Consider the following 14403-nt stretch of genomic DNA (forward strand, 5'->3'; position numbering starts at 1 on the left):
ATTGCTGGGTTCTAAATTAACTGTAACAACTTGGGAAAAAGACCTGAGGGTCACTGCGGGCAGCTCAATTAAACATCTGATCAATGAGCAGTGGAGGTTAAAAAAGCAAACAAAATGTGAGAATGTAGAAAGAATGGGATGGAAAACAATGACAATATTATAATTGTGCAATTATACACATTGTTGGCACACTCTTCCCAAATACAATATTCATTTCTGGTCATGCCATCTTAAAATACATAGAGGAAATAGAAGAAGCCCAAAGTTAGGCAACAGAAGGGAACAGAGACAAGGAGGAACCTCCATATTAAGAGAGATTTAAAAGATGAGAAGTGGTTAGTTGGAAGAGGAAATTAATAAGTGGGGACATGATAGAGAGATATAAAATAATTAATGGTATGGAGAAGGTCAGTTGAATGCTCCTATTTACTCTTCCTCATAATGTAAAGAACAAAGTGACATCCATTAAATTGAAAAGAAACAAATTTAAAACTGATAAAAAGAAATACTTTTTTTACACAATGCATAATTAGCCTGTTGAACTCACTGCAACAAGCTATCATTATGCCCAAGAGCTTAGTAGGATTCAAAAAGGATTATACACTTATTTGGATAATGAGAGCGCCCAGGGATACCTTAGATAGGATAAAAATGGTTGGGGGTGGAGATGTATGAACCCTCATGCTTCAGGGCATAAACCAATCATTAGCTGTCTGGGATTAGGAAGAAACTTCCCCTATGAGTAAATTATTCAATAATTGTCCATTATGGGCTTTCTTGCAAATTCCACTGAAGCATCTGGTCCTGGCCACTCACTGTAGAGACAGAGTCCTGGACCGCTGATATGATCCAGTGTGGAATTTACATTTCCCAAATTGCCATGTGTGTTTGCCGTGAGGCTGGGAAAGCCATCTCTGCACCAAAAGGGATGGTTCCCTCTGTTCCGTGACCTCCCTGCTGCCTGGCAATTACCGTGCAGTTACTTATGTATTTATTTGTGACACAGAGAGGCCAGGATCAAGTTCCATCTCTGGGAGAGGACAGCTTTTCCATTTGAAATGCATCACGCCCGGCTTGCGCGGAGCTGTCTGACGCCAACATGTGAGAGCGTTTTATCCTTCAAAGTTCTGGAAAGCCTTTTGTGAGATTCACTGATAGTCAAAAGAGCATGTGATTCTACTGAAGTGTTATTATCTCTATTTTGTTTTTTATTTTGTTCCTTTTGATAGTTCACTTGACAGATTTTTTTCCTTTTTTCACTTGCTCCACAAGTGGGAAATACACCCTGAAACAATGTTTTAAAGAAGCAGTACTCCAGTCTCCTATTGCACTAGTCCTATAACAATCCAGGTTAGATTGTCCAAGGAAGGAACCTAAATTTACCCATCCCGGAAAATCAGTCAGATACTCAAAGTTACTTACTGGGGGTGCTTTGTCTGTAGCGAAGTCAAGTAAACCTGCCAATTTTTCCTACTGTGTAATATATTAAAAATGACATGCCATTGAGATACTTTTGCATCTATTATCACTTTATGGTTTGTTCTCTGCCATTTACCCTGTTTTTAATTCATTCACTGCATCTTATGATCAAGTTTTACTATTACTATCTAGTTTTACTATTTTACTATTACCATCTAGGGGCTTTTTACTATCACTTTTTTTCCCTACAATTACTATCTACTATTTTACTATTACTATATAGTTTTACTATTACTGTTATTTACTATCGAGTTTTACTGTACCATTTTACTACATAAAATGCTGCAACAAAGAGAGTGTGAGATGAAGATGGAACCTCTGCATTAAACCATGTGTGTACATGATGTAGAACCAGTGTCATCGTTCTGGAACATCCCTTTCTCACATTTGGGACTTACCCACCGACCTCTGGAACTCTCATCTACACACATGTTTACCTATGGGTAGTGCTGGTAAGATCCAGTAGGGTCAAATAAGCACTAAATACAGTCTAAACTGCCTTGTTTAATATATGTAATTGTCAGGACTCATTGTAAGTTTTTATGGTACTGCGACCTGACAATATTGAAAACAAAAGGATAAAAATGCCTCAAAGACAAACTGTTTGTGGAGAAAGGAGTCAACAGTGGAGAGAGTAAAACAAGGTAGATTAATCTGAGGGAGTAAATTCTTAAAGTCAATAGAAAAACAACTTTAAAACATGTAATTGTTTCATTATGCTGCATAAAAATCATCCTTAAACCACACAATTATACAACTATGTTCCACACAAGAACCATGTAAATATATTTAAATCCAGTTTATGGAAAACAGATAGAAAGAGTACTTGTAATGGTCAAATAGCTTTTATGTTTTAAACCCAACATAATGGTTTAAAGTTTTGTAAGCTTGCTTAGAGTTTGGAAAATTTGGAATAAGGTTTTCATACAGCAAAAAATGTTTTCCTCATATGCAATGTATTAGTCTGCACTATTTGTATGTGTGTTTTAATGATACATTTACCTTAAATAATAATAGTAACCAATCTGATTTTGAAACTTCAGGAGCCCTTAGGAGATATATCCAGTGTTTATCAATCTGCAAGTAGCAGATGCAATTTCAGATGGAATACAATGGAGAAAATGAATGATGAAGCTAAGTGCAAGGATCAGCACTTCCAGAAAGCCTCATGAATAATGACAACTAAGTTGGAAGCATAGCTTTAGAAAAGTATATCCAGGGAGACCAGCTGGACTGAGTTAACAAATACTTTACAAGAAACTTTCTAAGTCTCTGGGTTGAATTCAGCTGTAGTTAGCAGTGACCAAAAGGAGTTACTATCCAACAACTCTGTCTGTGGCCCAGATTAAGTGAGTTTTCTGGGTTTGATCCAATTCCTATCTCCCCAGTGTTCACACAGCAGGAATTACCACTGGAGTGGTCCGGGTTAGCATCCTTGCTGGAAGTCTCACACACGTATGGACTGACTGGGCACAGGGAATGAGCAGTGTTGGCAGCCCCATGTGGGCTCCTCTGGGTTGTGCTGGAGGCTCTGCAGAAGTGAGCAAACGGAGTTCCTGCCTATGCTCTACACTTACAGATAAATGGAAGTCATCAGCCTCCAGGATGCCAATCAGTGCCTTTTCTCAGCCTATATTTCCCATTTACAGCTGGGATTCCTGGCTCCTAAAAGCCATGGACTGTTGGAGGGCTTCAGGTATTCATAGCAGCAAAGTACCAGAGAAATACAGGCAGTACGGAATGAGAAAACACTTAATATCTGTTTCCTTGAAAAAGGCTTTGTGACACTGTTGAACAGCCTTTGCTGCAATTGCTGAATTCAATACAGCCCGCATAGGGGTTTCTGCTGCGAAAGCCTCAGATCTCTGCCTGTTATGGGGCACAAATGATGCTGCATTGAAATTGTTTTTACAGCAAGGATGTAAAGTAAGTGAAGGTCACTTTAGTATAGTTTCAGAACAGTGTTTTTAAAACTTCATCCTTCAAATGAGTCCTCAGAGAAGTTCAGGCCCTTCTTTAATACACACTTGCACCAGTCCAAGCTACTGATTCTGTGGCATTGGCAAAGATTTTTCTTGGAAGATGTTCCACCCCCGATCACCACTTATGCAGGCCTGAGAGTTCTCCTGTGACAGCTGAGGATCAGGGCCATTGTGTGGTGCTGGGTTTTAGATTCTTCCCCAAAAAGTACAATTAAATGTATTAGAATAGATATAGAAAGAAAATCTCATATAAGGAACCTGAAAATGCACTGTATAAGATTCTATTAAAAAAGTAGTCCCATAAAGACTCATTGCTACAGCATATTTTCTTCATTATTTCTGCCTCATTGTATGTGAAACTATATTAGTATAATGAAGTGAGAAATAGTAGACTATTGGATATTATATTTCCTGCCTAGCAGTTTTAGAGAATTTAGCTCAAGGCAAGAGAAAATGCACCCATTCTGCCCTGAAGAATAAACAAAAACCTGTTACAGAAATAAAAGTGTCAGTAAGAAATCAGGTGGTCTCTCCACATGCATCAGCACATTTCTTACCATGGCTTTAGAGAGACCTGCTTAGGGTTTGGTTTGGTTTGGTTTGGTTAGTTTAGACACACTCAGGTCTGTTACACACTTATGTGTATCTTTCTCTTCATAAAGAATGGGGACATTTGGGATGTAGAATAACCAAGCTGCCATTTATCAAACTTGAATGTCAGAGGAATGTTGCAAAGCTCCCTGCTTTAGGACTTCAGGTCTCCTAGATCCCAATTAAGAAAAAAATTATTTCTTTTCCTCTCTTTTAGCCCCCATTCTTTATTTTTCTTTTTCTCTATGTAAGATGTCTGATAATTCAAAAACTGCTGTTTCTTTGGTGTGCCATTAGTCAGTCTTCAAACACTTAGTTCTTCCTCCACATAAATAGTAAATCCATCACAGTTTCATTTGTCAGCTATTTCACTTGCTTAAGTACACAAAGAAATCTTATGCAATCAGGGAGAGGAAGACCCCAAAGCCACAGATACCAACATTTGCATTTAACAGTAGAAAAATACAGCTATCCAAAATACAGGAACCAAATCACCAAATTACTGATAATTGCATAATTCTAGAAAATTGCATACAAAAAAACAATTAAAGTTACAAAATAGCAGAGGATCAATGCTGTTGGATGAATATTAGTGGACAAAAGTCCTGTTTCTAGGAAACATACTTTGCACTCTTTTACATAAGCTATTTTTTATGTATAGCACTGGTAGACTCTCTCTTCAGCAGACTTATTCACTTAATAGGTTTAGGTCAGAGAGTTTCAACAGCTAGTGTTCAGAGATTTCATAACTTAGGAAGCTTATTAATTTACCAAGTATTTGTTTAAAATGTCTCTTTTCCCTTTACCAGGCCTTAACAATAAAACAAAAATGTATTCTCAAAGCAGTGGATCTTCTACATTCCATTTCTACAGTGGAACTTTCTACATTATTAAAAAAAAGTAAAATGTCCAAAAAATTATACTCTTAAATTCTGATATTCTTAAATGTTAAATGCACTGACTTTCTGCTGAATCTTGGGCTTGGCCAAGTAAAGGCAGTGCACCTAGAAGAACACACAGACCTAAGTAGCCCTTTGGCTTGAAAGCTCACAGTTTATATAAATAAGTATATGAAACAAATTTATAGTATTCAGAAGCCAGCAAGGCAAGTAGCCCATGTCAGAGGTTGAAGTGAGGTGATTTTATTCCACTTCCAGGGTTATGTCTTTGGACCATGATGTCCACCCGAGCTGCTTTGAGAACCTGGACTCCCTTGAAATTGCTTGCTGATCTCTGGAAGTTCATCGTCTTTCCGGCCCCCTTTTTGCCTTTCAAAGAGAGATCCAAGAGTTACTGAACCTGGATCTCCTCCACTCCACTCTCCTACTGCTGGATATTTGCCCCCCTTACTCCAGTTCAGACTGCTGCAGTAAGACAGAAGGCCAACAAGAGCTCCCTTTGCATGAAACTGCAATCACTGGCATAGCTTTGGGCAACTTAAAATATAAAAAAATGGCTGTTCCTGCAGATGGAAACCACAAAGAATAAGGAGTGCTCTTGTGACCTTGTTTTTCCCCTGCCATTTATTCTAGTGAAGCAACACCAAGATACCCTCATCCAAGGACTTCCCACTTATTGCTGCTTGAGGACATGTTTGGAGAAAAGGAATATTACCCTAATGAAAGGCAGCTTCCAGCTCTGCACATCAAACTTCATTAACTGACATTTAAACATTTGCCTCTTTACTACAAACTGCCATTAATTTTCATCCTCTTACAGTTTGCTCTGTATTACAGCACAGTTAGCAGTTACTTCACTGCTTGGATCTGTCACTTGCAGTTTCTTGGTGAATTCACAACACATGTTGTACCAAAATTCCTTTGTTTTACCTTACAGCCCAAACTAAACCACTTTTAACAATATTTCCCAGTACAGATGCCAGTCTATTCTATTTCTCAATTGTGACCAAAGAATAGTACTTCAGCAGTTGCCTCCAAACTCCATGCTTTGCATATATCCCAGAAAGCAAACTTATCCTAGGAGTCAGATGATCAGTTTTGCAGGAAAAACAGCCTTCAGCTAAGGCTTCCTTTCTATCCAGAGCTCTGCTGTGAACTGAGTTTTCTTTCTGGTAACTTTTCAAATTGTTCTATATGACATTTCTGTATTTTCTCCTAACTCAATCATCCTATCTTTGTTGCAGGGATAAGAGCTGTAATATATTCTCATATTTGCCACAGAGCAAGCACAGATTCATCTAAGATGTGACAACCAGCAGGTTTTCTTATCTATAGAGAGGGTCATCTGTTGTGGTTAAGAATATGGTGCAAATGATTATACCAGTATATTGCTAATGCTTAAATCTACATTTCTATGTAAAATTAATTTTCTCTTTTGTCTGTAGTTGCAACTTGGAACGCCTTCCTTATATGCACTATAAAATGTTAATAGTAAAATTTAGTGTGACTTTATGACTGTGGTGTCATTTTTCTCAGCTTGATCAGCTCTTTCAAATGGCATCATTATGATCAAAGTTGTTTACAGTAATAAAACAAGAATAGTTCCAATAAAATAGTAGGTGCCTTTACAGTTAAAGAGTAGCTGGCATTTAAGAACACAGCAGCTCCTCATTCTGTGGGTGCAGAATCATACAAGTTCACAATATAGTAGAGTTAATGCATGTAATTACGAGATTGCCCCCCTCAGGATTTGAGGGCATTGAAAGAGACAACAGGAAATACATTATGAATCTGAAAGAGGGAAAAGTACCAAAATTACATATATATATTGACTGTGGAAGGAGAAACAACTGCATTGAAGCTTTGAAATCTCCAAAATTGTGGATTACTCTAATACAACATTATTGTTCACCAGTAATTTGTCACCAGTTATTGACTTCTGAGAATAAAGTGGTGACACTTAAAGGTGCATTTATAAATATTTCATCAATGTTACAAGATTAACAGAATACTTCAAAACTAAGTTATTGTAGGCATGTTTTAATATGTAGGAACACATATGAGTGATGTTTCAAAAGATGTTTCAGGAATGACGGTGTAACTACCAGCTGTAAACATTAATGCTCTGGGACATAGGAAGTAATTTATAAAGCATGGGTCTCTATAAAATCTTTAAAGAAACTTTGTAGTGGTAAGAACATAATCAGTGATGGTGCTTTACACCACTTCCCTCCTTGTCCGGAGTCAGCTTGGATATGGTGCAGCTCTGTAATCTGCTGGAAAAAGAGCTCAGGTGGGAGAAAAAGCTACAAGAGACCTCACAGGGGGGTTGAAAGCTGCTCAGGACAGTAATAGTGATATTTTCTTGGTTAACAGTGATAAGTGGTGAAGTTGGGATCAAGGTTAAACAAGTGAAACCTCACTTGGAGCGTTCATATCCTTGGCAGTAATTTATTAGCAAAGGTTTTACCTGGGACAGTAACAAGTAAATCCCAGAGTGATGGTTGCTCTCCTACAATTAAATCTAGTAGCAGTACTGATTCCATTTGAAGGCTGTACTTCAAGATTGCACTTCCCTGACAGAGAACTGAGGATGTGATTGATTTACATGACAGTGTTTTAACTGAGAACACCATCAAATAATTCAAAACCAGTTTGACATCTTGGAAGACAACCTTATATTAAGAAACGTCAAGATTGTAGAGCACTGAAAGAGAAGCCCATGATGTATTTTTTCAATGAATACCAGAAGTGGTAGGGATGCCTACCTATAAAACTCCTGAACAATGTGTTGCAGCACATTGTATCCTTGGAAAGGCCAATCAAGTAGCACATTATATGGTACTTGTGAAATGTTGCAAGTCTTGGAATGAGGAACAAAAATTTGAAACAGGCATATAAATCTGAGTCACGCTGTTAGGGCTGAAGAATTTTCTTTTATCTGGATTACCCTGCTGCTCTTATTTGATGTTGAAAGGTGTTTATAACTGTTAAACTGGGAATGAAAAATATAAGCCAAGATAATGTGATGTCACATTCACCCAGGAAGAAGGCTCATTGAGGAAATCAAAGTTATATTTGACTCACGGGATAAGAGAAGGAGATCTATGCCTGGAGAGGAGCAGATTCACATGTTTTAACCGGAAGAACAGCCTTGCTAAAATGATTGCCTCATGTTTTCTGGTGGTAAACTACATCCTTATTACATAATTGATTTTTGAAAATGTACAGTGCTGCCTTCTCTTTTAATCTTACAGATGTTGAGTGACTTTCCCTGCCTTTTAAAGCACTTTTAATCACTAGAGACTCATGTCTACAGGGTACGTAACACTGTGGTTACAACACATGGTGCCAGACAAACAGAATTATTCCTGTGCAAAGAGAGAACAAGTTCAGTTCTGAGCCTTTAGATGCTCATTATCAGATAGACTTAAACATATTATTGTCTATACACATGGCTGGCAGTTCCACCAAAATCAAGAGAGTTGCAATGCAGGGAGGTAAATATTTGCGTAAATCTTTGCAAGATCTGGGTCATAATAGCAAACTCACATTTAAGTATTGTTTTGAATAAAACAGCCTCATTTCATACAGAAGAGTTTTCTTCACAGAAAAAAACCCATCCAGTCTGGTGGACTTCCCAGGTGGGACCTGATGTAGTTACACAGAGCAGTGAGAAACACACAGCTCCAAGAGCCAGTTTTCCTTCTCCTTTGCCCTGCTGTATTCTCTCTCTTTTTTTCCTTCATCCCCCTTCCCCTTCTTCTGGCTTGTGCAAGGGTGGGACAAAGGAACTTAAAGTGATTAATCCTTTTCAGACTGGAAGGCTTTGCAGTTCTATTACAGGACAAAATTATTATGAACAGCTGAAACTGGAAATACTCTTTGATAGGGGGAAAAGTATTTAAAAGTTTGCCTGCCATGCCTGGTAAGGCCAGAGCTGGACTATTTGAATAAGCCCTTTGAAGCTTGCAGTTGCCTGAGTTCATTGTCATCCACAGCTACAGTCCAAGATGACTGGAGCTGCTCCAGGCTTTGCAAACTTATTACAAGCATAGGTGAGTTGCTGTCATCCAATTGGAGTGTCCATTAAAACTTCAAAGGAGAAGCTTGATCTAGTTTTCCTTCTCATAATGTGTAATACTTATTACAGAGAGATTTATTAAGCTGCTCTCATTTTCTATGTTGAATCTAGTGTAGGGCCATGGAACATATTAAGGTTTTGACCAACAGTAAAGAGATGAAATTTTCATATTTTGCTACTCATGACCTTGGGACTACCTAAAATGGCAGCCACCTTTAATTCAATGCAATCGTGCCTAAGCACATCCGTACTTTTCCTCTATTGATGTTTCAAGAGACAAAAAACCCATAAAAAGATGAATGTTGAGTGGGTTTAGAAGGCATTTTAAAAGCCAGGCACTATGCTAGGCCAAAAATGAGAGACCCTACCATGTAAAATAGTCTTACACTCATCTGGTAATGCTATAAATTGAGGAGAAAAAAATACATAATTCAGTAAATTAAGTTTGAGTGCTCTGTCCTACCCTGAACTAAGTCTGTCTCAGCGCTGCACATTAAAGACCTGTAGTGTGTGCCTGAGAAATCAATGTTAAAACAGTGAGGTTTTGTACATCCTTTAATGCTGCATTGGTATCTGCTCTAACATTACCAACCAGCTCAGCAGAGCAAATCATCTCAGTTTTCCTGATGGCACTGACCAGAACTGCAGAGCAGAGGAGAGAAGTGCTTATATTGCTTACACTGGTGTAATCTATAAAAAACCAACTAACCAAAACAGAACCAACTGGATTTCTTCCCTTCTTTGGTTCTTTATGGTACCTAACAAAAACTCAGTAACAAGGTTGTTTCTGCTTATAAAAACTAAAACATTTGCAAGGGTTGCAAACCCCATCAAGTTTATGGGATAACCAGTCTATTTGACTTGAGCTGCTCCATTCAGAGAAGTTCTTACTTATGGTCACAGAAGATTCTACTCTCACCTCCCATAGCATAGGATAATTCTTCTTTAAACTAAGGAGTTATTCTGGATTTACAATAATGTAATACTCTATGAGCAGAGTATGAGCATGAATTTGTGTCTTACTCCACTTTTTACATGCGGTTTTCAAAGTTTTGTTTTCACATGATTTGCTACATTGGGAGGGCCAGTGGTATGAATGTGGCAGGCCAACAGGGAAATACTCATCCTCCTGATATTTGGCAATAGCTGAGAATGTTGTCCCAGTGAGGAGGTCATTCTCCCAAAGCTTCCTGTAAAATCCATGTGGAAAGACAGGCTCCTCTGGAGAGTGTCAGAGAGCACCTGAATTAGGCTTCTGCTCTGAGCTGCTCAGTGAAGGGTCCTTTCACTCTGCTCATGTATAGGAAGAGTGCCTTCCCCCCCATATACATCAGGTGCCTAAATTTGCATGGAGGGAATGACCTCCCTGGAAAATCTATTTTGTGGATGGATTTTTGTGCATAGACTACATGAGTAGTGGAAGAAAGCTTTTCATTTGGGGGGGTTAATTTGGACTGCAGTACAACTGTATTTAAATCTTTTTGCAAAGAACAACCTTTTGCCTACTGTCCTAAAGAATTTATTTGTTTTCATGAGTTTGTCTCAACCTTCAAGTTATTGTAACAGTTTTGTGTATTTAATATACAGTGTGTGTTAATATCACAGACAGTTTTATAACAGCATTATAACTTACACCATTCCCTCCAGCTTTTTATGGACATCTACGCTTCTGCATTAAACTACTGTAGCTTGTGGAATTTACAGTAGAAATCAAGAATGAAGCCTGATGAAAAGCCTTTTAAATTGTGGTGTAGACATCCACTGCATCCACCTTGCAAAAGGACTAAAATGAAGAGAACTCTTATGTGATAATTTCTAGCAAGAGTACAGGATTACCATACTGCTAGACAAATCATAAAGGAAAAATGATTGTGGTACAGTAGGAAGGCTAACTTCATCTTTTTATTTGAAGTCAAGTTTAATTATTTATGTTTTCTGAGGAAAATAAAAGCAGAATGGTAACTATGCATTCTTAGTTTAATGGAGGGCTCATTTTAGATTCTGCAGCATTAAAATATAACCAGTATATCCTATCTAGAAAAATAAAAGCAGAAAGGACCAAACAGATAGGCAGAAAAACAGACAGACAAATACCCTACTTCTGCAAAAAACTGAGCTAAACAGTGAGGAATTGTATAATTACAGAGTGGTCTAATTACTTACTGTACTTTGAAGATATATTAATTCTTAATTGTGAACTGCTATATAATTTTTAGTGTAAGCTATATGCAAGTGATTGAAGTTCTTATTATAGTACCAAGCAAAAAGAAAAGACACAAAAAAAGCTGGGATGTTCTTTTAATGTTAGAAATACTCTGAATTTCTACTGAAAAATATAATGGATGACACAATTTATACTTCACATTATCAGTAGATACTACCATAACCTCACCATGAGGCAGCACAGGTTGTCATATCCAGTTACTATTTTGTTAGGAAATAAATGACTTCTGGTTATCGTGGGCCGATGTGACATGACACTGTAAAATCATATTGCAGTCTATGGTGAGCAAGATGATAACATATGTCACCACTCCACTAAACCTGTGAAAATCCCTTGGAATTTCTATTTATTAAACCTCATGTTCACCACTCTGTACAGTGTAGGGCTTCTTCCCTGGTTACAGTGCAGCACTGCTGACTCTTAATTGCTTCTGCGGATTCCATTTCAATAGCAATCAACATTAAACAGAGCAGTGAAAACTCTCCTTAAAGAAATGCTATGAGCATTCTTCAGGAGGGCTGGCATGCTGCTGAATTACCTCAAGGACAGCTCTTTAGCCACCTGTGTTGCTGCTTGCAGGCTACGAATTCAGCTGTATTTAGCTCACAATTAAAGCACAGCTGACCCATACTAGAAGTCCATTACCTGCATTTAGACTCTATTTACCTAGCAGTTCTTCTCCTCTCTATCACTCTCGCTCTCAGTTTAGTCTTCTCTGTCTTACTACAGATGTTCTTAATCATGAATTCCTTAATCAGGAATTATCCTGAAGGAATACTTTGAGGAAAATTATGATTAAAGAATCTCAATGTACTAGATAAAAGCAATTCCTGCAGAACTGTCTTTGTAACACAAAGCAAAGAAGCAAACTGAAAAATTTATCTCCAGAGTTTAGGACCTTTGAGTTCATATAAATGTCCAATCTCTTTTTTTACTTTTGCCAAACTAACATCCCACAGCAACAAGCTCCACATTGTTTGAGGAGTATGTCTTCTGCCTTAAATTTCCCTGAGTGTTCTTATCATATGACAAGATCCTAACTCTCCTTATCAAAGTATTATTTCATGACATTTTATCATATCTACCATGAAGCCCTTCTGTGAAGCTGGTGATGCCAATTGTTCGAGTCTTTCCTCCTTATCCTTTGTATTCTTGCCAGAGAGAACTGAGCTGCTTCTGTTTCTGCAAACCTTGTGTTTGCAGCTGGTGACCATGATTGCACACAATATTTGAAATGCAGAGGACAACCAATCTAATGACATTAAAAATGAGTTTTTCATACTGTTCTTCCTTCCTGTACCAAAATTTTCTACTATAGCTGCATGCCAAGTGGAGGAGTTTATTGCATTCTTGACAATGCTCTCTAGGTCCTTTTCCTTTGATACAATTAATTTAGAACTTGCTAAGGTGTAAAAATAGATTTTAAAAACCCCAACCTTGTAAATTACCTTAATTTGTAATATCAACATGGAACTTAATCTGCCATCAAATTGATCATTCACCTAACTTGTTTATTTTCTTCTGAAGTTTCTTATTACCCTCTCCAGATTTGATTAACCTGAATAATTTTGTGTCACCTGCAAATTTTATCACCTCAATGCTCATCCCTTTTTCCAGTTCATTAAAAAATATATTAAACTATGCCACTCTTGACGCAGAATAGCACAGACTTGATGTCAAATTCTACTATGGTGAAAACTGAGAATTCATTCCTTCCTCCTTTTTATAGCTCCTACTTGGATTAATCCATGACAAAAATTAAGTGAAATCTTTTTTGACTGATACAGGAAGTTTGTTGGACATGAAATTTCTGGTTTTGTTTCCAGCTTTCTGACTGCTTAATTTCTTCAAATTTCCTGGGGGTTTGAAAGGTTAGACTTAAATGATTAGGCAGTTTACTTTTATCCATATTTTTATGACATTTTCAATGAGTTCTAATAGATAAAGTGGTACAGGAATGTCTTGGTGCATATGGAAAATCAGAAAGACAATTTTTATTTACTAGACCAGGTTCATTTAAAAGTAGAGCTCTTTGAACACCCGAGAGCTCAATATGAAGAATGGAAATATTTTTACACGAAGGAGTCCTTGTCTCTACCTCCTTGCTGGATTATCTGCTGTATATAAAATACTGTCAGAAAAATTCTTATGAAACGGCAGCACATGCCATTTTTTTGGTTCTAAATTCCTTGAAAATGTATATTGCATTATCCAATGGTTTCACAATATGTGCAGTGATTTTTTTTTTTTTTTTTTTTTTTTTTTTTTTTTTTTTGGTGATCTGATGATTTAAAATCATCCATTCATATGAGGACAGGCTGAGAGAGCTGGGGCTGCAGCCAGGAGAGAAGGCTGATGGGAGAATCTCAATGTGCATCAATATGTCAGGAGAGGGAATGAAGAATTAAGGAGCCAGACTTCTCTTGGTAGTGCCACTGACAGCACATAAGACAATGGTCACAAATTAGAAAATGTAAAATAGAGTCTGAACACAAGAGAACTCTTTTACTGTGAGGATGGTGAAACACTAGAACAGGATGCCCAGAGAGGCTGTGGAGGCCCTTTGTGGAGATGAACTTGATGGGAACAGTCCTGGGCAACCAGGTCCTCCTGACTCTGCTGGAGCGAGGGGGTTGGACTAGATGATTCAAGAGGTCCCTTCCAACCATAACGATTCTGTCTGAATGCATACAGAATATTTAATTATCATTATTTGAAATTATTTAATGTTACCCATGACTAGTAATAGTCTAAACACAGGAATTAATTAACAAGTCAAACAGAATCCAAAACCAGACAAACCAAACAACAGATGGGAGTGGCTGCATCTTTGGTGAAGCTCTGAATTTCCAAATCACTGAACTAACTCCATTTGAAGACAATCTTTCAAAACCTCTGAGATGCTTTGGTACATTTACAAAATGTATACCAAGTGCCTCTTCTTCGTGCATAGATTTAGTCCAGTCATATATGTCCAGTGATAAATGTAAACTGTCAGAATTTCAAAACATCATGAACTGAATGCACTTCATGAAGAAGTGAGAGAAGTGATAAATCCACCCTTAACTGATTTGACCTGAAACAATTCAGTTCTTTGTGTCAGTGTAGTTAAATCCCCAAGACATGATTTTGTGGGTGAGAATG

Source organism: Corvus hawaiiensis, chromosome 3, assembly GCF_020740725.1.
Source record: "Corvus hawaiiensis isolate bCorHaw1 chromosome 3, bCorHaw1.pri.cur, whole genome shotgun sequence".
Lineage (NCBI taxonomy): Eukaryota > Metazoa > Chordata > Aves > Passeriformes > Corvidae > Corvus > Corvus hawaiiensis.